Source organism: Dermacentor andersoni, chromosome 3, assembly GCF_023375885.2.
Source record: "Dermacentor andersoni chromosome 3, qqDerAnde1_hic_scaffold, whole genome shotgun sequence".
Lineage (NCBI taxonomy): Eukaryota > Metazoa > Arthropoda > Arachnida > Ixodida > Ixodidae > Dermacentor > Dermacentor andersoni.
In genome coordinates, this window is record NC_092816.1 from 127,040,811 (window position 1) to 127,065,142 (window position 24,332).

General features: G+C 44.2%; 1 long non-coding RNA gene across 1 annotated transcript in view; it reads right to left on the reverse strand.

Annotated features, from left to right (window-relative positions):
• LOC140216761 (uncharacterized) overlaps positions 1–24,332 on the reverse strand; it is a 275,100-nt gene that overhangs the window by 22,565 nt on the left and 228,203 nt on the right. The gene's annotated exons all lie outside the window — the stretch shown is intronic.

Genomic DNA, 24,332 nt, shown 5'->3' on the forward strand with positions numbered 1-24,332 from the left:
TGGAGGTGCCGTCTATGTGAAGCCGAGGCCGAAGAGGTGTGTTACCTCCGCCGGGGGGCCTTAAAGGTCCAAACACCCAGCATCGGCTCAACCCCCAGGATCCCCTTTTCCCCAGACACGGCGAAGCCGCGCACGGCTACACGCGGGAGGGTCCAACCCTCGTGTGCTCGGGTACGTGGTGTTGCAACACACCAAACGCCTGCTTGCGCAGACGCCCCTGCGGGGTGTATATCACCTTATATTATTGTTCATGATAGCTTCTTTTCTTGAGTCCCCCAACTGCACCCTCACCTTATAATCGAATAAGTATGGTATATGCTTAGAACTACAGAAAGTTGAGCTAGTTTGGTAGGAGTTCGTTGCGACGGAAGGTAAGGCGTACAGACACAAACACAAGAGAAGAGAATCAGAAAACACAAACAGCGTTTGTGTTGCTGGTTCTCTTGTGTTTGTCTCTGCACGCCTTACCTTCTCTCACGATGGTATATGCCTTTACTTTCTCCTCATCGAGAGTCAATTTCCGAAATCTCTGTTTTAATTGAAGAGTACACCTTAAATTGCCAAGTTACTGGCATGTCTTTTCACTTGCTTCCCTTGTTTTTCTTGTAAAAGTAAGTCAGAGACCCTGAATCTGTGATTCATTGTGCGCCTTTTCTAAAGCTGCTGGAGTGACAATGCAGGCCTCACTGAAGTGCAGCATGTTCCAACCCCAGCACAGAGGACTTTTTTTCCCACTTCTTGTTTTAATGATAATTTTTTCATTCTAATACTCATTTTTACTTTTCCGTTTTTTAAAGTTTAAGGATTGTATTTTGATTCCTCATTTTCGAGTCATATTTAGTCAGTTACACTTTATTACCCATTTCTGGATTGCTGCAGCAGGCAGACAATTTTTTGCGCATTAAGAGTGATGCCTAATGTATCCATGCTTTTTATAATAAATTTTATATTTAAGCTTTTGTGAGCCTTTCTTTTGCAAAAAGAAGTATGTTACGCATTGCGTTGTGATGTGTATATAAGATACTTAAACAGCAGGTCAGCGGTGACATTTACACAAATGATTCCTTGGTACAACACCCCCATATAATCCCATTCATTGATTCTTTAGATGTGGACGTTAGCATGACCTGGAAACATGCCTTAGGGTCCAGAGATGGTCCTGGCAGAATGTCAAAAGAATGTTCACAGTAAGTGATTTGGAGAAAGAAATGGACTTGGGTCAGCACTGACATTTCCACATGTAATTCCATTGTACAGCACCAGTATGCAATCACATGCACGGCTTCTTTAAATGTGCATGCGCACTTGCTGGAAATGTACTGAAATGCCCCAGAGATGATCCTGGGATTACTTCCAAAGAATGTTCACAGTGTGTTCGTTGGACGGACAAATCGATCAATGTAGGATAAGTTGAGGATCTTTTAAGCTGCCCTGAAAATGTTTAAATATCCCCGATTCCACATCCTGAGGACAACCTGAGGATGTCTTTGCGTTGCCTCAGTTCTGACGAGGGGGCCTTCGCTGTGATGCCAAAAGACGTCAGCCAACATAAGGCGTTAGAGGCCATCAGTTGCGTTTTTTTAGTCATCAAAAGTCCGTTCTGCGAAAAGCAAAGTCAGCTGCAAAGAAGCTATGCGGAAACCTCAAGCTCGACCGCCTAGTGCGTAGCATCGAATCTAGCAAAAAATGATCCCTTGACGTGTTTTTCACTGTAAAAACGCATAAACCTGAGTGGCCCCTGCAGGTTATCGTATCCGAGAAGGGCACAAGGCAAAAAATGATTGCGCTATTCTTGCAGGAAAAACTAAAAGTACTAACTGTTCACGATTCTTTCCAGGTAAAATCCTCTGACGGTTTAATAACGTTTTCAATAAACAATTCTAGCAGTGACTTTGAAGCATGCTCTGTAGACGTTAACGATTTATATTATTCGATCCTCCAAGATGAGATTCTGGAGTGCGTGGAAAAATGTATAGATGCACACGGTGCTGTCACTTTTAAAACTGCCTAAGCGGTTTCGAATGATGGGTCCCTGGAACTCCTTTCTCTATACTTGAAGTCCACTCATGTTATGTGGGAGGCGAATGTGTACCTCCAGAAATGCGGCGTGTGTATAAGGTCATGTATTGGGGGCGCCAGCCCTTAGTGATTTGTATCTTGCCCAGAAAGATATATTATTTCGGAATGCCCTAACCAGAACAGGCGTCCGAGAAGTCTTTCACTAAGTTGATTATTACTTAGTTCTCTGTTATAGCTATGGCACGAATTCAGATGACGCAGTTTTTCGAGGCAGTAACATGCTTTATTCATGCACTTCAGCTGCTTGCTGTTACCCACGAGGTCCGCAGGTAAGGGTCTTTGAGATTCCTTGATTTCAGACTCAAGCTCTCTAGGGGGAAGGTCTGCTGGTCCTATGAACCCAGAGGCGACAAGGCGCCACTGCCATTCCAATCAGCGCACTCAAAACTGGTGAAGAGAGCGATTGCAAACCTTTGTCCAGCAAATGCGCTTCAAAATCGTGCATCCACGCGATGGAACACTTTCGTCGACAGGTTGACCACCTAACTGGGGCAGGTTACCCGTCGCACATCCTTGTGTCTGTTGCGGAACAAATAAACAAGAACTTAAACTCGAGCGTGTCAATGGTGAGAAAGGTGGCGAGAACACAAAAATGAAAGGAAAGCGGAAGACCGTGGCCTTGCCATACGCGCGCAGCATATCTCACCGCTTGAAAAAGATAGGGCGCAAAGTTGGAGTTAATGTCGTGCTTACTGCTCCGGGAAAAAATGAAAAGCCTCTGCCGGCGTGTCAATGCAGAAGAGCCGATAAAGCAGCAAGGGTGCATGGTCAATCACCAGAGCCGTTTTTAGATAGCACAGAAGCCATGGTGTACTCTATACATTGGAAATGTGGAAATAAAATATATAGCGCAAACTTCAAGATGCAGGAACGAAAGACTAAAGGAACGTAAACGTAGCGTCGAGCAGGCGAACAGAAATCTAGGCATCCACGTCACGGATTGCGCCTCTAAAGCTTGTGCTGCAGAATTCAGACGCTGTGACGTGCTAAAAAAACACAATGACCAGCTGGTTCGGGAGATAATTGAGGCAGCCAAGACTACCAGACTTCGTGACCAATGCGTTAACATACCGTCCGTGTTACTAACAAAAGAGAACTTGAGCTTTTTCACGTACAATCATAATCTTGAGTGAAAAAGAGTGCGTGTTTCACACAATGTGCAATTACGTGTCTGTGACTCGTGTGGGCAAAGATATAAGAAGCCGGGTTTCTTTCAAAAACATTTTGTTCGAAGTCAGCGCTTGTGGTTTTGTCTTCTCGTCTCCTGTCCCGTCTACGTTTTGCATTGTTAACACCAGGATGCAAAACCAACAAGCCCAAGCTGCTATTCTATGAAGTTGATGTGACGTGGCTGCAAAGGGGCTTTAAAAATAGTCACTCTGAAATGCGTAAAATCTATGTATAGTAAGATTATGGTGATAACTAATGACGTGTACTATGAACACTAAAATGCATTGCGAAAGAATGATGCAATACACAAAATATGTGAGATGTTAAAATTGCCCAGAGCACTACTGCCTCGCCAGAGACCTTGAAACACAAGGGCCTAGAGGCATGTGCTATACGAAACAACAATCACAGCGGCATCCCCTGAAGAGAGGAGGCGCTACGAATGTATGGGGCTAATAACACGTAACACATCTTCTTCCAGGAAACCTAGGACTGCGTTGGTACCAAAGAGCGGTTCTGGGCTGAGTAACATTACAGGGTGAAGGGGGATGTGCTGCCGGTATGCTAGCGGAAAATGTTTCCCTCAGATTCGGCTTCCCGACACTCCAGGAGGACCTGGAGGATGTCCAGCCTCTCCCTGCGTCCACCACAGGTTGGAGGCTCATTTCCAGTGAGTAAAAAGTTGTGGGTGCCAAATGTGTATCCTATTCTGAGATGACAGAATAGGACATCTGTTCGGGGTGATTTTCATGCAGGAGACCAGAAACCTAATAAACCTAATTATGGCTTTATTATGTGCAGCTTATTCTTTGTTTCCATGTCCCACAAGCGTCGCCAGTAGTTCCGCAGTTTCCTTCGTAAGAAGGGCTTCAGATCTGTGACAAGGAATGCAGCGGCAGTATTAACAGCATGCGATGCAATTGACGTGGCCATCTGGTCTGCAAGAACGTTACCCTCAATGCCCCTATGGCCAGGCACCCAGTATATAATCACATGCTTGTTAGATATATGCGTTTTCCGCAGGACGGAATAGAGTTCATTTAGTACTAATTTTTTTGTGCTTACAGAACGACATCCAAGGCCTTCACGACACTTAGGGAGTCTGTATATAAAACTGATTTTCGGAGCTTTTATTTGCTTATATGCTTCACAGCCTACAATAGCGCGTAGGCTTCAGCCGTAAAGATACTTGTTTCTGGATGCAGTACATCAAATTCCAAGATGCATACGACACCCCGTCATGTGACTTCGATGGGTCTGTGTAGAACCCCGTGCAGGAGTTCTTGTACTGGAGTTCCAGGAAATGCATTCAGATTTCTATCTCTGGAGCGTTCTTTGTAACTTGTAGAATAGATACATCACATTGTATCAGCTGCCACTCCCAAGGCGGTAGCAACCTAGCTGGAGGCATTACACAATATTGCAGACGTGGGACATCCATTTAAACGCAAAGCTCTCTCACATGGAGTTGAACGGGCTGTCTTACACAGGGACGATTATGAAAGAGTGCAGCACATGTGATATTCTTAAAGGTATTAAACCACAGATGTTGATGATTAGAGTTAACTTCAAGAAAATATGTTTGCCTGATGTGTGCGCTCTGCGGATGGAGTGACTACTCATTTGATTCTACATATGAAGTTTCAATTGGACTTGTTCTGAAAGCGCCAGTGGCAGTCGCATCCCTAGGTGGTGGACAGGATCTAGCATTTTTAGCGCTCTCCAGGCGGCAGAATGGTAAATCACGGCACCATAGTCCAATCGTGATCAAATCAGGCTCTTGTAATGATTCAATAAACACTTCCTGTCGCTGCCCTGTGTTGTGTGGAATAAATGTTTATTAAGCTCATTGTTTTTAAGCATTTCACCTTGAGATACCTTATGTGTGGAATAAAAGTTAGTTAAAAGTCAAGGATGATGCCAATGAACTTGTGCTCTTTGTTCACAGGCATTTGCTCACCATACATTTGGATATTGGGATCTGGGTAATTGAGTGATTCACTCAATTACCCAATGTTTCTCAGTCTCCAGCAGCTGCGGAGCACCTGACCAAGGCGGCGGTCAGACCTGTAATGCAGCAGAGGGTGCTAAGAATCTCTGGGTCCGGACAGGCAGCCAATGGAAACTGACCCTTGCAACGTTTCACACCCGAACCCTTTCGAATGAGGGTAGCTTAGGAGGACTCTTTGAGGAATTATCAGACATTGTCTGGGATATCATCGGCCTTAGTGAGATTAGAAGAACTGGTGAGGCTTATGCATTGCTGGATAACGGACATGTTCTCTGCTACAGAGGTCTCCCAGATAAGAAGCAATACGGGGTAGGATTCCTAATCCACAAGGACATAGCGGGCAACAGTGACGAATTCTACAGCATTAATGAGAAGGTAGCTGTATTCGTAATTAAACTTATTAAGAGGTTAAAAGTACCACAAGCCTATGCTCCCACATCCAGTCACGATGATGAGGAAGTACAAGATCAGTTTTATGAAGATGTTGATTTAGCGATGAGAAAAGTGAAAACTCAGTATACTGTAGTAATGGGCGACTTCAATGCAAAAGCTGGGGAAAAGCAAGCTGGTGAATAAGCAGTTGGAAACTACGGCGTCAGTTCCAGGAACGCTAGTGGAGAGATGCTGGTAGAATTCGCAGAAAGGAATAAGTTTCGAATAATGAACACCTTTGTCAGGAAGCGTAGCTGCAGAAAGAGGACCTGGAAGAGCCCTAATGGTGATACAACAAAGGAAATTGACTTCATACTTTCTGCTGATCCCAGCATAGTACAGAATGTAGATTCACCTCAATTTGAAGAGAGAAAGCAAAATTCGTCAAGAAGAAACAATTCAGACTAGAGGCAGTAAGGGTAAAAGCAGCCCTAGCAAAAATTCTATTACAGAAACTAATAGCCTATGAGGTTATTGACACTAATATAGTGCATTGGTATTAGACGAATAGGCTGACATCAATAGGACTAGACTAACAGCCTGTATCAGGCTAATAGGTTGACATTATTAGGCTGTATTAGGCTAACAGATTGACACTAATAAGACAATACTAATAGCCTGTATTAGGCTAATTGGTTGGCACTAATAGGACTAGACAAATTTTTATTTGTTTATTTATGTTGTTGTCATACTGCAGCCCAATAGGGGTATTTCAGGAGTGCGCGTGAAAGACAGAGCAACGAAAATAAATAATAATACAGGCAATACAAACAATACAAAGCAATACAAACCAAAACTATTCAATGGCCGCCGAGAATGAGTTTAAAGGAAGAGAACGAGTAGGACCAGGCAAAGAATTCCAGTCTTCGGTCACACGGGGAAATAAACTGTATTTAAAGTGTCCGTACGGGCAAAATAAGGTGCGATGTTTAGGCGATGGTGATTTCTAGTATTAGATGGTTTTGCAGGAGTTAGGTAGTTATCTGAAGATATACGGCAACAAGAGTTAATAATGCAATGCAAAAACTTAAGTTATTCCGTGCGTCGGCGATCTGAGAGCGGTTGTTAGCCTAGGGATGAAAGCGCTGTATACGGTGGAAAATTGCTGTCGTACCTACGGCATATGAATATATAGCCCGTACTAGGCTAACTGGACGAGACCAATACGGCTAGACTAATAGGCCTATAAGCGCTGGCACTAATGATTGTATTAGGACAGTCTAGTCTTCATACAGACACAATGGGCAGCTAAATCCTCCTCGTAGCTTGCGACAGTGGCACGCATGTACATTGTGAACATTAAGACACCTGTAATACACAAAAGGTCTTTATGTCGCTCCACATGCATGCTCTTTGCCCGCTTATTAGAGTTCTTGAAGATGGCTGGCACTTTCTGTCACTGTCCTGCTGCACTCACTTTCATTATGTCAGCAAATCCTTGCTTGACAGCAAGGATTTAGTTAATCAGCTTTTTTTTCTTTTTTCCATTTCCCCAATAGGGTAACGTTGCAGTAAAACGTTGCTGAAGAAATTTGGCAACCAAACACACATAAATAAATAAATTTCAGGACGCACACACACACACACGCACAAAACACGAAATGCTCACAGCAAGACAGCAATAATTGCTCTCTTGATATTTTTGATCAAGCTGCAATAAAAAATTGGCCAATATTGACATTCTGATAGCTGCCATGTAGCCATCTCGCGTATTGCTTTCCAGGCTATTCAGCAAAATATGAGCTGTCAAGCAGGAAAACTTCCCATACGACGGTGGAATCTTATTCTCGGAAAGTAATGTGTACTAGGTTAGCATAAAAAGCAAATCTGCAACTCTGGTTTTTATATTTATTTATTTATTTACAATACCCCTAAAGGCACTCGAAGGAGGGTATTACATAGGGGGGGGTTACAAGAAAAGCAAGTGTACATTCAGGTACAGCATACATAAAAATAAAAGCACTTACAAGACTTTTTTTTCGTTCAACAAGGCAGTGTAGTCATCATAATGAACAAAGAAACCAAAAAAGAAGAAAAAGAAAAAGCAACGTACATACAAACATCAGGAGCAAGCAACAAATCACAATGCAAAAAATTATTAGGGAAACACTTCATAGGGAAACAACATTTCAACAGCTCGTCACACTAGTGCAAATTGTTTCCTTAAATTTGGTTATGTCAGTTTCCATGGCTATGTATGAGGGTAAATCGTTCCAATCGATGATAGTGCGTGGTACGAAGGATTGAGCGAAAGTTGATGACCGACACAAAATGCGTTTCACTTTGTTAGGGTGATCGCGGCGAGGAAAGATAATCGGCGGTGACTGAAAAAAATCATCACGAAGTGAGGAATTGTGGAAAATTTTATGAAATAGTGATAAACGAGAATGTTTTCGACGAAGGCTCAAGGATTGCAAACCGCCACGATTTTTTAAAGATGTAACGCTGATGAATGTTGAATAATCTGAAAAAATGAATCGAGCAGCACGGTTCTGCAGGGCTTCAAGGTTAGAGGCTAGATATACCTGATGGGGATCCCAAATTGCCGCAGCATATTCAATTTTCGGGCGAATGATTGTGACATATGCCTGTTTTCGTACGAGTGGTGGCGCTTGCTTGAGGGTTCGTTTAAGTATTCCAAGAGTACGGTTAGCAGCTGCCAGGGTTAAATTTATATGGCGATGCCACTTTAGGTCAGACTGGAAATGAAGGCCAAGATATTCGTAGGAAGTGAAAGACTCAATCGTGCTGTTATTAATGAAATAAGTGTTTTCAATTCGAGACTTTCGGCCGTTAAATGTCATTAACTTGGTTTTAGAGATATTAAGCGACATTAGCCATTTGGAGCAGCATAGGGCAATTGCATCAAGGTCAGATTGCAAGCATTGGCGATCGATATCAAAGGAAATTGTGCGGTAAATTACGACATCATCGGCAAAGAGACGAACCCGGGACGTTACGCAAGAAGGAAGATCGTTAATATATATTAAGAAAAGTAAAGGACCTATCACGCTGCCCTGGGCGATAGTTATCGTGATAACTATACCATGTAGCAAACAAATTGTGTAGGCTAAGCAGACGGTCAAGACAATCGGGAACATACTGTAATAGGTATTACCGCCTGTTTCAGTGAAGTTAGCACATGGAAGACTTGATTATAAATACTTAGTTTAATCATACCACTTAAGATGGAGTACTTAATCTTGTCCAACGCTGGCTTTACGCCAGTTTTTGGCTGGTTGGATACTGCACCGGTCACACTGTGGCCAGCCAAGCCTGCCGTTCAAAAAATGTCCACAGCAGCTATTATATGTTCAAGTAATTTGCAGCATATGCATGTTAGTGAAATGGATCGATAATTACAGGGTGAGTGCTTGTCACCGGATTTAAATAGGGGAACTACGTTACCAATCTTCCTGTCCATAGGCAGCTCAGCTAATGATACAGACTGGTTAAATAGGAGACGCAGAAAGCGACTGGAAATGTAAGTTATATTTTAGAGTTGATGTTATCAATGCCAGATGAAGTAGAAACCTTAAGATTCGCGATGAGGTTCGCGATACCTTCAGCAGTGATGGTGATTGGAACCATGAAAGGGAAGGGTTGTTGAGGAACAAGCGTCACACTGGAACAATCTTCTTGTGTAAAAACAGACGGGAAATATGCACTGAAAGCAACCGCACAATCTTCATCAGAAAGGGGAGATTGTTTTGAATCGTGTATTGTAATGCGAATAGTAGACTCATCATGGGGAGAAATTATCTGCCAGAATTTTTTTGCGATTATTTCTAATGAGTGAGGGCAAATCTTGCGAATAATATTTCTTCTTGGCTGCGCCTAATGCTTTACAGTAAACTTGTAAGCAATCCTTGTACTTGTCCCAGTAGGAGTCAGCATTCTTACGTTTTGCAGTATTGTAGAAACGCTTCTTTTTATTTCGTAATGTTCTAAGTTGTTTAGTAAACCAAGGGTTAGTTTTATCATCGGATATAGAGATTAGGGGCACATACTTGTCAACTAATTGTAATATTTTTTGCTTAAAAAGAACCCAATTCTCATTCACGGTCCGTGAGACAAACAAAGGCAGAAAAGGTTCGTTATAAAAAGCTTCCAGTTCGGTGTTGAATCTCGTAATTACCACGGTTATAAACCCGAATAGTTTTAGTCGCTGAACCTGTAAAAGTTAAAAATTAGTATGTTTGGAAATGAAGGAGTTTGTGGTCACTAAATCCTTCTATGTAAAAAATCGGACCAGTAGCCTCTGGTGTAGTCGCTAAAACCAGGTTCAATATGTTAGCACCGCGGGTGAATTCGTTAACTTGTGTTAAGTTGTAGTCAAGTGTTAAATCGAGAAAAGCTGATGAGGCGCGACATGCGGTAGACATGACAGACGAATCAATGAGCGGATAATTGAAATCGCCAAAAAGGTATATTAAGTCAGCTGAATAGAGTTGTGTAGCTCACTCTATGTTATGATGTAGTTCCCAAGAAAAAGAAGAATCCGCGTCTGGTGGGCGATAACATGATCCTAAAAGTATTTTAGCCTAAGATGTAACGCATGCAGCCCAAGTTATTCTATAGTAGGGTTAATTAGAAGTGGAAACGATAAGATTGTTTTTTTCACCGCTAATAACACGCCGCCTCCTCTTTTACCAACACCGTTCACACCGATATATGTTATAGTTGTCCTTATCTGGGAACAGTTCTTCATAGGTGACGTCAGGATAGAGCCATGTCTTCGCGAGTATTAATATGTCAGCATAAGGCAAGATATAGACATTCAAGACGATGAGCAAAACGAGAACAAGGTGAAAGCAGTAGCCAAAGTTTCCACAAGTGGACTTGCCTTGAAGAAGACAAGTTCACTTTTCGAAACTTTGGCTCCTGCTTTCACCTTGTTCTCGTTTTGCTCATTATCATCTAAATAAGAACACAACTCATCCCTCTCGGGCAGTAGACTTCGAATGTTCATGATCATCCTCATCTTCATCGTCAGCCTGTTTTATGTACACTGCAGGACGAAGGCCTGTCCCTGCGATCTCCAATTACCCCTGTCCTGCGCCGACCGATTCCAAGTAGCGCCCACAAATTTCCTAATTTCATCGCTCCACCCAGTCTTCTGCCGTCTTCGACTGCGTTTCCCTTCTCTTGGTACCCATTCTGTAACCCTAAGGGTCCAACGGTTACCTTACCAGCGCATTAGATCCCCTGCCCAGCTCCATATTTTTCTCTTGATGCCAAGTGGAATTAGGCCTATATGGTGTGTATCAGATGATGCAAAGCCACACCTTCAGGTGTCACTGCACCAGTGCAGGTTCGCGTGTACATGGCGAACTGGCTGCACTGTCGCTAGATTGTGCAGTCACGTGCTCGCATGTTTACCGCAAGATTAGGGGAGCCTGTGCACTATAAGAATACAGACAGGACAAAGATGTCGCAGGAAGACAGAAACTGGAAGTCAGTACTAGACAATCAGTGGAAGTCAGTATTAGACAATCAGAAATTAAAGTCTTGAATACCTGTACTAGGGGACAACTTTTTCTGCCAATGAAAACTAGAAGGGTAGAATTTCTGAATGTGTTACTCTACTATGTAGCCACGTATAGCTTCAATGTGATTTCAGTTTTTTTTTAAATTGATTCTGAATCAGCGTAACTTCCACGGACAATGGTTTCGAATTCGTCCCAAACGCAGAATAGAAAAGTAGCAAAATCAATCAAATTTAAGACCAGTAGAGTATTTTTTTTTTCAGAATTCCTTTGCAAATATTTTCTTTCCCCCAGCAGGTATTGTAGATGAGAATGTGGAACTTTCAATGTTCAATAGTGCAGACCTATGGGGAAAGAACCTGCATGTTAGTGAAGGAACTTGACAGGTAATTGAGGACGCTTAGGATAATGCACAGGAAGATGGAAAGGGAAAAGTGAAATTACACATTAGGATGAAAGCAAGCAGCATGTATTATAAGTAAGAAGATGACAAGATACGCATTGTGAAGGACAGCTGATCAGGGATCAGATTGCGTGGTCATAGAAGAAACTTAACGCTTATGCAGAATGGGAGTTCTCTGGAAAACGCTCGATATGATGGAATGGGATCTCAAACCTGCGTCGAAGATCGTGCCATGCTGACGCTAATGGCGCATACTGCGTCAGTAGGCTTAAACTGGACGGATATGGAGAAGCTTGTGAGTGTTATAAACATTTTTTTGGCATGCCCATCCTTCCTCCTTCCAGCTACATGCTTAGAAAAGCGTGGAGGCAGTGGATGGGCGGCCTTGTCAAACGGCACTTCTTTTGTGAGGCATAGGAAGCTGTGATGCCGAATCCTTGTCAAAAGAATTTTTGATGCCTGCGCTGCAAGACCGCCAACTCGGAAAATTTTTTCGTTTCATTGGACCTTAAGAAGCAAATTGAAATCATGGTTATTGACAAACCAGTGTCAAAGGGCTTAATGTAGGCCTTCAAGAAAAGGGAAAAGAAAAGAAAAGAAAAGAAAAGGGGGCACGCTACCGCAACGAGCAGGGTCTCAAAGATGCCTATTCTGCTGCAGGTTTTCCTGCTTTGGATGTTCCCCTTGGAATTCAGCAATCTTCGGCCGGCTGAGCCCACCCAGGCACTACCTTCCTGTGACACGGACTGCCGGTTTCCCGAACACCGCCCGACGAACAGCAATGGCACTCCGCACGCACCTGTTCTTGGCATCGACAACTTCTTCGCCTGGCAACCGAGCGCTCTTGGCATCGACAATTACTTCACCTGGCAACCGAGCGCTACTATCAGCGCTCGTGATCCGCGTGGTCTACATAAGCGGCCGCAGTCCGGAGGCCAGTTGGGGCACGCTACCGCAACGAGCAGGGTCTCAAAGATGCCTATTCTGCTGCAGGTTAGTTATCTCCCGAACGCGAAATGCATTCGATGTAATGATCCTTACTTATTTGCAGTGTCGTGCCCCTTGGACGCCCTTGACGGCTGGCGGTGGCTGTTAGGCCTGACGCTTTGTTCTTTCTGTATCAATGGCCATCTAGTTTTTCTTTTAGTTGTTTTGTCTGGCGACATTGGATTGAACCCTGGACCCCCAACCCTTCAGTCTATATCAGAGGCCATTGCCCGAATGGAGCTCTAGCAAAACACCATATTGTCCGAACTTGCTTTGATCCATTCTGCTCAGACAAATATAGAAAACATTGTCAGTGGTCTCTGCAGCCGTGTTGATGTACTAGAAAAAAAGTTGAAGTCTTCCAATCCACTGACCAACCCGTCGCTAATACTGTCCTCCGAAATCAAGGAGCTTGCCGGGAAATGGGACGATTCAGAGAACCGCCTTCGCCGAAACAGCCTGTTGTTTTTCGGAATTACAGACGCCAGTGGCGAAACATGGGCAAAGTCTGAGTCGCATATCACATCATTTTGTGCGGAGCACCTTGAAGTAACAATCTCTAGTTCTGATATCGAGCGAGCTCACAGGCTTGGTCGTTTTTGCGATAATAAACAACGTCCCATTATAGTCAAACTAAGCAGCTTTAAAACGAAATCAAATATTTTGTCTGCTCGATCTAAACTGAAGGACACGTCATTTTCAATTCGAGAAGATTATTCTACACGTGTACGCAAAGCTCGAGCAAAGTTATACGCATATGGCCTCAATAGTAAGTTGCCTTTTAAGATCCGTTTTGATATACTAGTCATTGGTAACAAGCAATACACTTACGATGCCGGATCGGATTCAGTACTCGGATTGAAAATATAGCGTTTACCGCGTATTCCAAGGCTTCCACAGCTAACATCGTATCGGCCAGTACATCGCCCTGTCAGCGCACCAGCAGACCAAACAATACCGGCTCTACTTACCAATATCCGTAGCTACTTTCCTAAAAGGGAACGTGTCGAAGCCATTCTAGAAGATAATCTTACTGACATCGCTGTTTTTACATAAACATGGCTAACCCCTGATATCTCATTGGATGAGCTACTGACCAATATGCCATTTTCTGTGCACAGACGTGGCAGGGTCGAACGGAAAGGCGGTGGTGTTCTAGTTCTCGTGAATCCCAACCTACCTTCCTCTGCACTGGATATTGTTGTGACGGAGACGTCTCAACGCTACCGCCACTGTTGCGAAGGAGGATCCAAGGCGACGGTGATTAAACGAAACATTTATATGCAGTATGTACAAGGGTGTTACATGAACGGCTCAGAGGCCAGGGCATAATGGATTCGCACTAAAGCGTGCTGTGAGAAACGGGAGCACGCCTCTGCTTGCTGTCGTCTCGTCGTCCCGTGGTTCGGGCTTTTATAACCACAGGAGTCGATGCAGTTGCCATCGGCTCGAACCTCCAATCAGGACCCACCACGGGTTGCTGTGCGAATTTCGACGAATGGACGAGAGGCACCTGCATGAGGCGATCCCGGTGAAGTGGTTCAACGGCGCCGCTCCGGCGGCGCCACCGGATGTAACCCGAACACGACTCGCCGAATTCGTTCGGCGTCCAGCTTCAGCCGCATGCCGGCAAAGCGAACTTTTGTTCGGAGCTCTAGCACAACAATATTGAATGCCATCACGAAATTCTCTGCGTGAACATATCTCTCCCTGGAAGCACTAACATACTCATCACTTGCTATCGCGCGCCTGACTGTGACATTTCCTTTGTGGAAGAACTACACACTGTCCTTCAAGGTTTGCACAACCACTTTCCTAGAGCCAACGTTATTCTCTGCGGTGATTTCAATTACCCTGATATAGTCTGGGATACTTTATGCGCTACTTCTGACCAATCCAAAGAATTCCTCGATCTTGTACTTATGTATAATCTCACACAGACAGTAAATATGCCTACTAGGATCAACAACACCCTCGATCTAGTTTTTGTTCGCACCCAGAAATGGTCCACTCAATGTCTCGTGCTCACGGTCGCAGCGATCACAATATAATTTTATTTAACCTATCAGTATCGAAGCCTCCCCGCAACCCTTCCACTAAAGTTATCCGTGATTATAACAAAGCACATTTCACTACTATGAACGCTGAGCTCACGAATCTTTTTCACACCTTTAAACAGCTCGCTCCTTCCAGGACTGTCAACCAAAAGTGGTTAATATTCAAGCACAAACTCTTGGCACTAATTGAAGCCTGTGTTCCAGTCATTTACATTCGTGGCGACGCTGGCAAACCCTGGTTCAGTAGTGCCGTAACTAAGCTATCCCGCAAGAACAAACGTCGTTTTCGCATAGCTAGGCGTTCTAGTTCAGCCCTCAGGTGGGAAAAATACTTCACATGCCTGACAGAGTATACAAGCCTCTTGAAGACCTCCAAAAAGAAATTCTTTGATGATGATGATGATGATATGTGGTGTTTAATGGCGCAAGGGCCAGGTGTGGCCAAAGAGCGCCATGACAAATGGTGATGTTGACGATGTATTATGGAGATGTGATTTGGCTGTAAAGTGGCCTAAAAATAGTTGCTGTAAAGTGCATAAAATCTGCGTGATATAAGATTATGGCGATGATTAATGACGAATACTATGAGCAATAAAATCCATCGTAAAAGAATGACACAGAATAGAAAATATATGAGATAATAAAAAATACCTGGAGCACTGTTGCCTCACCGGAGCCCTTGAAACACAAGAGCCTAGAGGCACGTGCTATACAAAGGAACTATCACAGCGCTATCCTCCATAGAGAGGAGGCGCTACGAACATGTGGGGCTAATAACATGCAATACAACATCTTTCAAAAAACCTAGGAAGGCGTTGGTGTCGAAGAGTGGTTCTGGACCAAGTAACATAACGGGATGAAGGGGGATGTGGTGCCGGTATGCTAAGAGAAAATGTTTCTTTCTTTCGGATTCGGCTTCCCGACACTCCAGTAGGACGTGGAGGACAGTCAGCCTCTCCCCGCATCTACCACAGGTTGGAGGCTCGTTTCCCGTGAGTAAGAAGTTATGTGTGCCAAAAGTGTGTCCTATTCTTAGGCGGCAGAAGAGGACATCTGTCCTGCGGGATTTTGTTACAGCAGGCCAGAAACCTAATTGTGGCTTTATTACATGCAGTTTATTATTTATTTCTTCGTCCCACATGCGTTGCCAGTGGTTTCGTAGTTTCCTTTTTAAGAAAGGCTTCAGGTCTTTGACAGGGACCGAAGCAGTAGGACTAACTGCATGTAATGAAATTGATGTGGCCATCTGGTCAACTAGAACGTTACCCTGGATGCCCCTATGGCCAGGCACCCAGCATATAATCACATGCTGGTTAGATACATATGCTTTACATAACACGGAATAGAGTTCAATTAAAACAGGATTTTTGCGCTTACAGAACGATATCAAAGCCTTCACAACACTTAGGGAGTCCGTAAAAATAACTGATTTTCTGAGTTTTGTTTTCCTTATATGCTTCACGGTCGACAATATTGCGTAGGCCTCAGCCGTAAAGATACTAGTTTCCGGATGCAGTACGTCGGATTCCGAGAAGGATGAACCGACGGCTGCATAGGACACCCCGTCGTGTGACTTCGATGCGTCTGTGTAGAACTCCGTACAGGAGTATTTGTGCTGGAGTTCCCGGAAATGCATTTGGATTGCAATCTCTGGAGCGTTTTTTTTTGTAACTTCCATGAAAGATGTATCGCATCGTATCAACTGCCACTCCCAAGGAGGTAGCAGCTTGGCTGGATGCATTAGGCGAAGTTCGAGAAGTGGAACATGCATTTCATGACTAAGCTCCCTCACACGCAGCGAGAAAGGCTGTCTTACGGAAGGACGATTACGAAACAGTGTAGCATATGTCATGTCGTTAATGGTGTTAAAACAGGGATGTTCAGGATTAGAGTGGACTGTCAAAAAATATGTTTGGCTGATGTATGTTCTCTGGATATGAAGTGACCACTCATTCGATTCTGCATATAAGCTTTGTACGGGACTCGTTCTGAAAGCTCCTGTGGCTAAACGGATACCCAGATGGTGAACAGGGTCTAGCATCTTTAGCGCGCTCGGGACGGCAGAGTGATAAATCATGGCACCATAGTCTAGGCGTGAACGAATGAGGCTTTTATAGAGTTTCAATAAAGACATCCTGTCACTACCCCATGTACTCTGGGATAGGAGTTTCATTATGTTCATCGTTTTTAGACATATTTCTTTAAGATGTTTAATGTGGGGGACGAAAGTGAGTCTGTAGTCAAGTATGACACCTAGAAATTTGTGTTCTTTGTTTACAGGTATTTGTTGTCCACCCAGTTCTAAGCAAGGGTCTGGGATGATTCCTCTCTTTCTTGTAAAAAGAACGCAAGTGCTTTTGTTAGGATTGATCTTAAATCCATTCCTGTCTGCCCACATTGAGACTTTGTTCAGGCCATGCTGTACCTGTCTCTCGCACACTGCGAGGTTACAGGATTTGAAAGCTATCTGAATGTCGTCCACGTAGACAGAGTAAAAGATGGCCTGAGGTAATGAAGCGCGAAGCGTGTTCATCTTCACAATGAAGAGCGTGCAGCTGAGCACGCCTCCTTGGGGTACACCCGTTTCTTGCGTAAAAGGACGTGAGAGTGCATTGCCTACTTTTACCCTGAACGTACGATTTGACAGATAGCTTTCCATTATGTTAAGCATATTACCGTGGATGCCCATTTCTGACAGGTCTCTTAAGATTCCGTAACGCCACGTTGTGTCATAGGCCTTTTCCATATCGAGAAATATCGATAGGAAGAACTGTTTATGTATGAATGCCTCCCGAATATTTGCTTCAACACGTACGAGATGATCGGTTGTGGACCGCCCTTCTCGAAAGCCGCATTGATAAGGATCAAGCATTTTGCTTATTTCAAGGAAATGGATCAGTCGCCGATTAATCATTTTTTCAAATACCTTACAAAGGCAACTTGTGAGGGCTATCGGGCGGTAACTTGCCACAGAGGAAGGGTCTTTACCTTGTTTCAAAACAGGGACCACAATAGCTTCCTTCCATGCGGTTGGAAGGTACCCTGCATCCCAGATGGTGTTGAAAAGTGTGAGTAGTGTAACTTGCGTGTCATCGTGTAAGTTTTTGAGCATTTCATACATGATTCTGTCAGATCCGGGTGCAGAGCTCTTGCATGAGCTCAAGGCAGCTTTCAACTCAGCAATACTGAATGGGCAGTTGTAGGATTCACTCTGTGGACATTTTCTTTTGAGTGGCTTGCATTCTTCTATTTGCTTATATTTCAGGAAGGATTTCGAATAATGTTTTGAACTTGACACACTCTCAAAGTGCTCCCCAAGTGAGCCTGCCTGATGTTGCAGCGTATAACCCTGTGTGTTTACCAGAGGGAGTGAATATGTTTGTCTCCCTCTAATTCTATTTACGCGGTTCCAGACTTTCGCCTCATCTGTAAACGAGTTGATGTTCGATAAAAACTTTTGCCAGCTCTCTCTTCTGGCCTGCCGGCGGGTTCTCCTGCCTTTAGACTTAACTTTCTTAAAGTTAACGAGATTCTCTGCAGTGGGCGAAGCGCGTAGCAACCCCCACGCTTTGTTTTGATTCCTACGTGCGACTCTACATTCATCGTTCCACCACGGGACATGCCGTTTGCATGCCGAGCCACTTACTTCACGTATGCATTTAGATGCGGCATCTATAATAAAAGCTGTAAGGTAATCCACAGCAGCATCAATTTGTAACGAGGACATGTCATCCCATGATATGCTAGTTATGGTTCGGAATTTCTCCCAGTCGGCTGTGTCAACCTGCCACCTAGGAGCCTGTGGTAGATATTCGTTTTCTTTAAGTGTCCTTAATAGTATGGGGAAGTGGTCGCTTCCGTAAGGATTGTTCGCAACTTCCCACTCCAGTTCAGGCAGTATAGACGGGGAAACTATGCTGAGATCAATTGAAGAAAAGGTATTATTTGCAAGACAGTAATAAGTGGGTTTCTTCTTATTCAAAAGGCACGCACCAGAAGAAAAAAGGAACTGTTCAACAAGACGACCTCGCGCATCTATACGACAGTCACCCCACAGGGAGCTGTGCGCATTGAGATCGCCAAGAACAACATAAGGTTCTGGCAATTCGTCTATAAATGACTGGAATTCATGTTTGTTTAATTTGTGATGATGATGATGATGTGTTGTGTTTAGTGGCGCAAGGGCCAGGTTTGGCCAAAGAGCGCCATGACAAGTGTTATTGTTGATTTATTATGGAAGATGTGAGTTGGCTGTAAAGTGGCCTAAAAATAGTCGCTGTAAACTGCGTAAAATCTACGTGCTATAAAATTATGGCGATGATTTATGAAGAAAACTATGACCATTAAAATCCATCGTAGGAGAATGATGCAAAATGGAAAATGTATAAGATAGTAAAATTACTTGGAGCACTGCTGCCTCGCCAGAGCCCTTGAAACACAAGGGCCTAGAGGCGCGTGCTACACGAAAGAGCTATCACAGCGGTATCCTCTGAAGAGAGGACCCGCTACGAACATGTGGGGCTAAGAACATGCAAGACAACATCTTTCAGGAAGCCCAGGACTGCGCTGGAGTCAAACAGCGGTTCTGGGCCGAGTAACATTACTGGATGAAGGGGGATGTGCTGGCGGTATGCTAAGGGAAAATGTTTCTTTCTTTCAGATTCGGCTGCCCGACACTCCAGAAGGACGTGGAGGACGGTCAGCCTCTCCCCGCATCTACCACAGGTTGGAGGCTCGTTTCCGGTGAGTAAAAAGTTATGTGTGCCAAATGTGTGTCCTATTCTTAGACGACAGAATAGGACATCTGTCCGGCGTGATTTTGTTACGGAAGGCCAGAGTCCTAACTGTGGCTTTATTAGGTGGAGCTTATTATCTTTTTCCGCGTCCCACATGCGTTGCCAGTGGGCACGCAGCCGCCTTCGCAAGAAAGGCCTCAGATCTGTGACAGGCACCTCAGCGGTAGGGTTAACGGCTTGCGATGCTATAGACGTAGCCATCTCGTCCGCCAGAACGTTGCCCTCGATGCTCCTATGGCCAGGCACCCAGCATATAATGATATGCTGGTTAGATATGTACGCTCTACACAAGACGGAATATAGTTTATTAAGTACTGGATTTTTGTGTCTATAGGGTGACATCAAGGCCTTCACGACGCTTAGGGAGTCCGTATATATAATTGATTTCTGGAGTTGTGATTTATTTATATGCTTTACGGCCGACAGCAGTGCGTAGGCCTCAGCCGTAAAGATACTAGTTTCCGGGTGCAGTGCGTCGGATTCCGAGAAGGATGGACCGACGGCTGCATAGGATACCCCGTCGTGTGACTTTGATGCGTCTGTGTAGAACTCCGTGCAGGAGTATTTGTGCTGGAGTTCCCGGAAATGCATCTTTATTTCAATCTCTGGGGCATGCTTTGTGACTTCCACGAACGATATATCACATTGTATGAGCTGCCACTCCCAAGGAGGTAGCAGCTTGGCTGGATGCATTAGGCGAAGCTCGAGGAGTGGAACGTGCATTTCTTCGCTAAGCTCCCTCACACGTAGCGAGAAAGGCTGTCTTACTGAGGGACGATTATGAAAGAGTGTAGCATATGTCATATCGTTAACGGTGTTGAAACATTGATGTTGAGGGTTAGAGTGGACTTTTAGGAAATAACTTTGGCTGATGTATGTTCTTTGAAAATGGAGTGACCACTCATTTGATTCTACATACAGACTTTCAATGGGACTTGTCCTAAAAGCGCCCGTGGCTAAGCGGATACCTAGATGGTGAATAGGGTCTAGCATTTTTAGCGCACTTGGGGCGGCAGAGTGATAAATCACGGCACCATGAATGAATGAATGAATATTTGATGTTTAATGGCGCAAGGGCCAGATGTGGCCAAAGAGCGCCATGCTAATGATTAATGAGTTCGCAGTGCTTGATGGGTTTTATGGTCTTAATGCGCCGTGGCTGTAAAGGGGCCTAAAAGAGTTGATGCAAATTCCATAAAATATAGAAGTAATAAAATTATGGGAATGACTATTGGCGTGTACTATGAACATAAAAATGTATTGAGAAAGGATGATGCAATATATAAAATATGTTATTGTCTAGATGTATAATATTGTCTAGAGCACTACTGCCTCACCAGGGCCCTTGAAACGCAAGGGCCTAGAGGCATGTGCTGTACAGAGAATCTATCCTAGCGATATCCTCTGGAAAGAGGGTGCGCTAAGAAATGAATGGGCTTGTAACATGTAGTACGACATCTGTTAAAAAAGCGAGGACTGCTTTGGTATTAAAAAGCGGTTCTTCACCAAGAAACATAGCCGGATGCAGGGGAATACAATGGCGGTATGCAAACGGGAAATGTTTCCTCCTGTCTCTTTCGGCTTCCCGGCACTCCAGGAAGACATGGAGGACGGTCAGCCGGTCGCCACATCTACCACAGGTTGGAGGCTCGTTATCGGTCAAGAGAAAATTGTGAGTGCCAAATGTGTGTCCTATTCTCAGTCTAGTGAATAGGACGTCTGTTCTTCGTGTTTTCGTTGTTGGCTGCCAGAAACCTAACTTAGGCTTAATTACGTGAAGCTTATTGCTCGTTTCTGCGTCCCACAAGCGTTGCCAGTAGATTCGCAGTTTGTTTCTGAGGAAAGGCTTCATGTCTGTAGCAGGGACTGCACCAGAACGAGTACCCTGCGATGCCATTGATTTGGCCATCTCGTCAGCAAGCACATTTCCCTCGATTCCTCTATGGCCAGGTACCCAGCATATTACTACGTGTCTGTGTGATAGATAAATATTGCATAAGAGCGAGTAAAGTTCTATGAAAACAGGATTTGTATGCTTTTGTAAAGAGTTCAGCGCTTTTACAAGGCTTAACGAGTCTGTAAATACTATTGCTCTGTCGAGTTTTAATTTATTTATATGTTTTACTGCAGACAGTACGGCATATGTTTCTGCAGTGAAGATACTCGTTAAGGGGTTCAGCACGTCAGATTCAGAGAGAGAGTGACCAACAGCAGCGTAGGATACGCCAGCATGGGATTTGGACGCATCTGTGTAATATTCGTAGCAGGAGTACTTCGATTGAAGCTCTCGGAAATGCATAGCAATTTCAAGCTCAGGAGCGTGCTTCGAGACCTCTACAAATGATGTGTCACATTCTACCATCTGCCACTCCCAGGGCGGTAATAGATTAGCAGGAGCCATTAAGCGATGTTCGAGAACTGGAACATCCATTTCTTCACTAAGTTCTCTTACACGAAGCGACAAAGGAAGTCTCATGGAGGGTTTGTTACGGAAGAGTGTTTCACACGTTAAGTCGTTTACTGTGGTGAAACACGGATGTTCCTTATTAGAGCGCACTTTAAGAAAGTAGGTGAAACTGATGTATGTTCTCTGAATATGTAGTGACCACTCGTCTGACTCTGCATATAGACTTTCAACGGGGCTTGTTCTAAATGCGCCAGTGGCGAGGCGGATACCCAGATGATGAACGGGGTCTAACATTTTTAATGCACTTGGTGCAGCAGAGTGATATACTAAGGCACCATAACCTAGCCGTGATCTAACTAGGCTCCTGTAAAGATTCAACAGGCACCTCCTGTCGCTACCCCATGTAGTGTGGGATAGAACTTTAAGTACGTTCATGGTTTTTAGACATTTTGCTTTAAGACATCTTATGTGTGAAATGAAGGTAAGCCTGGAGTCAAGGATAACACCTAGAAATTTGTGTTCTTTGTTAACAGGAATTTGTTGTCCACCCAGTTCTATACAGGGATCAGGTACCAGGCCTCTCTTTCTTGTGAAGAGAACGCAAGTACTTTTGTGCGGGTTAATTCTAAATCCATTTTGGTCTGCCCACTTGGACACCTTGTTTAAGCCCTGCTGTACCTGCCTTTCACATACTGTAAGGTTGCAGGATTTGAAGCCTATCTGTATATCGTCTACGTAGACGGAATAAAAAATGGCTGGGGGCAGTGAAGAACGAAGTGTATTCATCTTAACGATAAAGAGAGTGCAGCTAAGCACGCCTCCCTGGGGTACACCCGTTTCCTGCGTAAAAGGACGTGACAGTGCATTACCGACTTTTACACGGAAGGTACGATTTGACAGATAGCTTTCGATTATGTTCAGCATATTTCCACGGATGCCCATTTCGGACAGGTCTCGCAAAATCCCGTAACGCCATGCCGTGTCATAAGCTTTTTCCATGTCAAGGAATATCGATAGGAAATACTGCTTATGTACAAATGCATCGCGGATATTTTCTTCAATGCGCACAAGGTGATCGTTTGTTGACCGCCCTTGTCTGAAGCCACACTGATAGAGATCGAGTATATTGTTGAGTTCGAGGAAATGTACGAGTCTGCGATTAATCATTTTTTCAAAGAGCTTACACAGACAATTGGTAAGAGCTATCGGACGATAACTTGCTGCTAAGGAGGGGTCTTTTCCCTGCTTCAGGACAGGAACCACAATCGCCTCTTTCCATGTAGATGGGAGGTATCCCGCAGCCCACAGAGTGTTGAAAAGTGTAAGTAGTGTAAATTGCGTGTCAGTATGTAAGTTTCTGATCATGTCATACATGACTCTGTCAGGTCCCGGTGCAGTGGTTTTGCATGTATTCAAGGCAGCTCTCAGCTCGGCAATACTGAAAGGCCGGTTATAGGGTTCATTCTGTGTGGATTTTCTAATTATTCGCTTACATTCTTCTGTTTGTTTATATTTAAGAAAGGACTGAGAATAATGGGTTGAGCTCGAGACGCTCTCAAAGTGCTCCCCAAGTGAGTCTGCCTGATCTTGCAGGGTATCGCCTTGTGTGTTTATCAGAGGGAGTGATTGCGCTTGTCGCCCTATTATCCTAATAACCCTGTTCCAGACTTTGGCCTCATCTGTGTACGAGTTGATGCCCGATAAAAACTTCTGCCAGCTTTCTCTTCTGGCCTGTCGGCGGGTTCGCCTGCCTTCGGATTTTACTTTTTTAAAGTGGATAAGATTTTCTGCAGTGGGAGAAGCGCGTAGCAAACCCCACGCTTTGTTCTGTTTTTTACGTGCGATCCTACAATCGTCGGTCCACCACGGAACACGCCGTTTGCACGACAGGCCATTTACTTGTGATATGCATTTAGATGCGGCATCTATTATAAAGGCTGTAAAATACTCCACAGCTGCATCAATTTCTAACGAGGAGATGTCATGCCATGAGATACCAGTAAGAGTTCGAAATTTGTCCCAATCAGCAGTCTCAATCTTCCACCGAGGTGCCTGTGGTGGATATTCGTTTTCTTGAGGTGTTCGTATTAGTATGGGGAAGTGATCGCTTCCATAAGGGTTCTTTGTAACTTCCCATTCGAGTTCGGGCAGAATAGAAGGAGAGACTATGCTGAGATCGATTGAAGAAAAGGTTCTGTTTGCTAGAGAGTAATATGTGGCTTCCTTCTTATTCAGAAGGCACGCACCACAAGAAAAAAGGAACTGTTCAACAAGACGACCTCGCGCATCTATACGAGAGTCGCCCCACAGGGAGCTGTGCGCATTGAAATCGCCAAGAACAACATAAGGTTCTGGCAGTTGATCTATAAATGACTGAAATTCCTGTTTGTTTAATTTGTAGTGTGGGGGTACGTAAAGCGAGCAAATGGTGACGAGTTTATTTAGAAGAACAGCTCGAACCGCCACTGCTTCAAGGGGCGTTTGTAGCTCTAAACGCTGAC